Below are 6000 nucleotides of genomic sequence, written 5' to 3'. Positions count from 1 at the left end.
GCGAGCACAACAAGACTGAAATAGTGTAAAGGCAGGTAAAAAAGACAAGGTAAAACGCCTGACTGTCGGGAGTGGGATTTGAACCCGTGCTTCTATTTGGAGAGCGGAACACAAAGATTGAAAGACACAAAACTGTGAATTTGCTGTTTTAAACCGCTCCACTATCCTGAAGAAATGGGTGCTGATTGTACCAGTTGCATCCGATTTTCTGTAACTTTAGGACGATTGATACGACTGGACGAACACAATTTGTGGCGTTTAGCATGACATGGAAAACGGTACCAGAGCATTCGGGTCCGGAGTACCAGACTCAGAAACAGTTTTTACCCCCGCACTATCAAACTATTAAACTCCCAGCCTCTCTCACTCTCACCTCACCTCTCACCTATGATCTGAACCTCACAGTGCCTTCTTTCTTACCAAAAACCCAAACACATTGAAAATCTACCTCTACCATACATGTCAAAAGTTCACTCCCCATAATTTCTATCCCTTTATTTCATTCTTTTGATGCATGTTTTTGCACATAACCTGTTACCTTTTTGTTGTTTTGCACACTGCCTGTTGTTGTTTTTTGCACATCGGCTGTTGTCTCTGTCTCTGTGTTTTTTTCTTTGTACTACTTATGTCCGAGAGCTAGCTAAATAGCATTTCGTTATAATATATACCTGTATATGAGTATAATGACAATAAACTTGAATTTGAACTTGAACTTGACATAGTCTTGCAGGCAGTATATTATTTTATCGTTTACTCGTTAAAAAAACACGGTCTTCTCGTTCCAAAGTCAGATTTTTAGTGCTTTCGAACGTCACTTCCAACCTGGACTGACAGCTCACCCGATCTGTTTGTGATCAGACCATGGGGGGGTTTACCAAGCGCACGTTCCTTCCCAGTGCTGAGGCGATCATTCGGAAGATGGGTGTGAAGAGAGACAAGCTTTGTCGACTAAAAAACAAGGCAGGATATGCAAGAATAGTAATCACTGGCGACAGTTATGTTCTTTTACTATTGAGACTCCTACATTACGAGTTCTTTGAAGACATTGAAACTGAAGGAAAGCGGCGACAAATGAAACAGGCACGGGTGGGGATTGAACCGACGGTCTTCAGTTAACGAGACAGACGCCTTACCACTTGGCCACCGCGCCTTCGAGCAAATATGGGAATAATGTTGTTCAAATTATTTTTTTCTGAATCTGGTTTACATCGCCTGGAGGCAGCAACAACAATAAAAGGGATACTTAACAAGGAGATATGCTGTAGCAGTGCGAATCCAACAGATGCTCCTGAAGAGACTGGAGGTTTAAGCCAACTCCTTAGAGCGCTCGGCCGCGTTACTCTCTTCAGCTCTTGTTGTTTGACCTAGTGGTTTTATAACGCGTGGAAACGACCGCAACTTCGTTTTCTGAGATGCTTTCTCTCACGTGGTGAAATCTCGACCTCTTTGGCATCTCTGGCTATAGTTCTTCTGTAGAGCAGGCTTTCACACCTCTGCTTATAGTGCCCTTGAAGTCATTTTATTTTTACAGGAAGACGCATTCCCTAACGATCTCTCCTGTTTTAGAAATGCTTCATAAGGCGTGTTTGATTCAACGGACAAACAGTATACTAATTGTACAATGCAGATTTATGCGGCATTCGTACTGGATTTGAGTGGGATTCTGAAATACTTCTTGCAAAGGTATTCAGACTTTCTTGAACCTATAATAAAAACACAGACCTGAAACTCCCTAGCTTCCAATCTCTGATGTTGCTGTCCTTAAACTCGGACGTGATGTTCTGCAGACGTGTGCATAATGTCCTGTTTTCTTACAGTGTACACATTTTGCTGTTCACGCTCCGCATTCATCTGCTTTGTGCATTGTTAGTCCGCACCTGTAACATGTAATGTCAGCCGTCCCCTGTTCTTCTACAGTATATCTCTAGCATGACTGCGTCCTGCTGCTCGGCTTTTGTTTGAGCGAGCGCCCCGTTCAGTGTCACTTTGTCACTGTGGTCAGAAAGCATTCTTGATTCTGCTTGAGCTGCTTCATGAATTCTAGCGACTGTAAGAGCTCTTTCTAAAGTCAGCCCTTCCTCCTGCAGCAATTTATAGTCTCTTATGTGCACATTTTTCCACAAGTTGATCTCTTAACATGTCAGTTTCCAATACTCCAAAGTCACAAGATTTAGCCAGTCCTCTTAGTGCAGTCACAAAAGCATCAACTGAAGTTCTCTGCCTAAATTTATGCCGTTCCAAAACCACATTTCTCTGCGGTGTAAAGTAAGCGTCTAAGGCAGCTACAGTCTGTTCATATGTACCTTTTTCAACAGGGAGGTTGGCGAAAATCCGCTGCACGGGCACCCAGATACAGTGCAGTAATGTAGCACGTCTCACGGCATCCGGAGCTTCTGTAGATCCACTGGCTATTTAAAAAAATCTGTACGACTCCATCCATATCTTGTATTCCGCATACAAATCCGGAGCTCCGAGTTTCAGTAGAAGCGGTAGAAAAAGCTGGGCATAAGCAAAGCTTCTCGGCGCGGCTGCCATATCTTCCATGGCGCAAGCTAAACGAAAAGTCCGAAAATTCAAAAGTTCGTTTCTACCAGCAAGAGAACAAAAATCTGCAGTATTCTGCTCGCTTTGAGTCCGTCAAGCACTCATCTCTCGTCGCCATAAATGTTGTGTATCTTAATAAAGAGACGTTTTTATATTATTTTAACTATTTTGTTAACTACACAGATCACGCCCTTACACCATATATTCCCGCCTTCTACTCTCTCGTTCTGTTGTCTCGCGATTTCTACTCACTATACTACATTTAGTATGACTTCTTGTTGCAGTTGAGCTCAAAGCTGGAGATGATCTCCATATTCTACCGCACTAACTAGTCCGAAACGTAGTACACAGTACACACTTTTTAAGTGAAGTCAGGTTGTTAAAAAATTAAACCAGCGCCCTGTCACAGAAACGTACCCCGGTCTACCGCGCAACAAGCGGGGGTACTCAGCAGTATACTGTAACGCAACGGGGGCTCAGGCGGGCGCCCTTGCCGCATCAGGTCGGCCCCACACCGTCCGGGGCTCGAACCCGGGACTTCCGCGTCTCTCTGCAGCGACCCAGCCCCGTGAGCTAAAGAGAGATCTCTCCACAGCCCAGTAGCTGTAGTCCTGCTATCACAGGGAAGGGCGGTGACGTCACCTGCTCTGGTACGCCGGCTCTTACACAGTACCTGTCGGCCGTAAGCGTTACAATACTAACGAGGAGCGCTTGTCTGCAGCTGAGCGTCAGCTCTGTTTACTGTTAGCAGTCATTGCCTCATTTCCAAACACTTTTTCACCTGCTCTCAGCTTTTAAAGACAGTCATAAACGCTCAAGAAGTAATTCATGTCAGTTTGAAGTCTGTTTCTGTTGTCTCAGCTCTTGATAAAGAAAAGCCGTGCGTGGGAGACTCCCTCTCTGAAGAAGTTTGCCGTCACCCTGCGAGGGAAAAGAGCCATCAATCACCGAGGCAACCACTGAGACAGTTAACATTAAACACGTGAAATGCGAGATGTTGTGATTTTTTTCCTGCTTAAGGCTTCTATCGTTTCTATTCTAACGAGAAAGACCTCTTTATTAGAAGTGAGATTTTAACAAACGTCTCCAGGGGTAACTGCGACCTGAACGCAACGCCTTAGACCACCAGCCATCTTGCCTGTGGTACTTATAATGAAGTATATATTTTATTTCTACTCGTTGATAAGAAAAGTGAAATCATGTAATTAGGGATATGTCTTTTTTTCATGGGGAAAACTAGCCCGAGCAAATGTAAAGTTTAGAGCAGCGCTCAATAAAAATGATCAGAAACCGAAAGCGCTTCTTATACGGATCAATATATTCCGATACCACTGGTTCTGCAGAAGAAATAAGAAAAGCCGAACTCAAAGCACTGTGTTGCCATTACGGCTACTCCATCTGCAGCTGCTTTAAGATTACTCACACTGTGTTGCCATTAAGGCTACCTAGTTAAAAAAAAAAACTTATCGTCACCTTTTTGAACGTGATTGTTAGACACCCGTTAAATCTCAACCGAGGTTTCTTGAGAGATCGTTCAGCGAGCGAGTAATAAAAAACTACTTCGCTTCTAACCTCTGCTGTCGCTGTAAACTCGGACGTGATGTTCTGCAGATGTGCAGTGTGCCTTTCCTCTCGTCGTATTCAAGAGTACTCACTGTGTGAGCTCCTCACTGCGTGTTCTGTATTCTACTGTGATTTAATTTAGATGATTACGTGGAGTAGAGTGACAAGATCTATTGAACATTTTCGGTTTGTGAAATGAAACACTAAATACACTACAGTAAATACAAGTAATGGACATTTAAAATAACCACAGTACAGCTAGAAGAGTGAAAGATAAAAGACTATTTAGAATGAGATTCACAATAGACTTAAGAAAGGCACAACCGCCCGAACAGGGACTTGAACCCTGGGCCCTCAGATTAAAAGTCTGATGCTCTACCGACTGAGCTATCCGGGCTCTGAAAGAAAGTCTACACTGTCGGGATCCTCGCAAGTCACGTGTCTCTTGTGCCGAAGAGCAGTCATACCTGACCCGTCTGGGATGACCACTGACAGACTTTATCCAGAAGCGACGGCACCACTCCCAGTAGAATGAGTGAGAAATACAGCATGACATGGGTAGTTAAGGGGCTCCCACAATCCATCTTTCCTCACATTACTGATTTTTTTCAATAGCATTTTGACCTTTTTTCACATTCAGATTTTTTTCACATTTAATAAAATCTTTCAATCAACAACAGTTGGGGTTAAGGGCCTTGTTCTGGAGCCCCATGGAGTAGGATTCCTCTGCCGACCGTGGGATGTAAACCAGCAACCTTCCAGCCACAGGTGCAGATCCTTAGCCACAGAGCCACCAAATGTGCCAATTCTTTAGAAAGAAGTCCAAAGAATGCAAATTTACTTTTTTAAAATAGCTGTTGTAAATAACATCAGTGGCTATTGAAGAGTACATACAAGCACAGAGACAAGTTAATAAACTTGGAATGACTACTTACAGCTCTGGAAAGACCGAAGATATTGTTTCCGGTTGTTAAGGAACAAGTAATAGGTTTATTCCATGCTGAAAAAAAGAAAACAATGTTTCGGCCGTGGAGCCTTCTTCAGGTGTGAGAGAGAAGGCAGTAGGCAAAGGTAATGTAGTGGGAGAACAAAAGCTGGGAGGGAGGAAGGGTGAGAGGCGGGAGCAGGGGACAGAAAGAGAGGCCAATCAAGAGGTGTGAAGTCAGAATAGGTGTTGAGAGGTGTGAAATGAAACTTCCAATGAATGGAGAAAATTTAGTAGAATAGTAGTCTGTCGTTTAGAGAAGGGGGAAGTTGTGATCCTAGCTGCAGGATAAGTTTGGTTTGGTATCGGTAGTCTTTCTAATGTATGAGTTCAGAAAACCATCTTTGAGAACAAAGACGGAGAGATTAGAGTGGTCATGGCCATCAGAGGTTAAATGAGAAACAATGGTTTTTGGAGAGATCTTTAATCTTCACAGCCCTGACATGTTCTCTGAAGCGGTCTCCAAGTCCCCTTCCTGTTTCTCCAATATAGAGAGAAACTGGGCATTTACTGCAAGAGATACAGTAAATAAGGTTGCTGGAGGTACAAGATGCCTTCTGGGTGATCCAGAATTGTCCTGAGGGGCCTTGAATGAGTGTGGTGTTGGATGTGTACTTGCAGGCGATACAGCGAGCTCTGTTGCAGGGGAAAGTACCTGGTGTGGAGGGTTGCTGAGGGCGGTCAAGGGAGCTGTGAACAAGAAGGTTGCGCAGATTAGGTGATTGACGATATAAGATGATGGGGCAGTCAGAAAAGAGGGCCCCAATGGAGGGATCATCCTGTAGGATGGAAAAGTTGTCGTTAACAGTCCTGGGGATAGGAAGTGTGTTAGGGAAGCACCAAAGGAATGCGGTTGTTACGGTGGGAGTTCCTGATTGGGTTGATGGTCCAAGGGGTGTTTTTGGCTC

General features: G+C 44.0%; 2 non-coding genes across 2 annotated transcripts; both read right to left on the bottom strand.

Annotated features, from left to right (window-relative positions):
- Positions 1-1078: 1078 nt before the first annotated feature.
- Positions 1079-1150, bottom strand: trnat-cgu (transfer RNA threonine (anticodon CGU)). Its single transcript has one exon. It is a non-coding gene; the product is annotated as a tRNA-Thr (tRNA).
- A 3281-nt stretch (positions 1151-4431) lies between these two features.
- Positions 4432-4504, bottom strand: trnak-uuu (transfer RNA lysine (anticodon UUU)). Its single transcript has one exon. It is a non-coding gene; the product is annotated as a tRNA-Lys (tRNA).
- Between the last annotated feature and the right edge of the window lie 1496 nt (positions 4505-6000).

Source organism: Atractosteus spatula, unplaced genomic scaffold (assembly GCF_055471065.1).
Source record: "Atractosteus spatula isolate fAtrSpa1 unplaced genomic scaffold, fAtrSpa1.hap1 Scaffold_95, whole genome shotgun sequence".
Classification (NCBI taxonomy): Eukaryota; Metazoa; Chordata; class Actinopteri; order Semionotiformes; family Lepisosteidae; genus Atractosteus; species Atractosteus spatula.
This window is presented reverse-complemented; position numbering and strand designations above follow the sequence as displayed.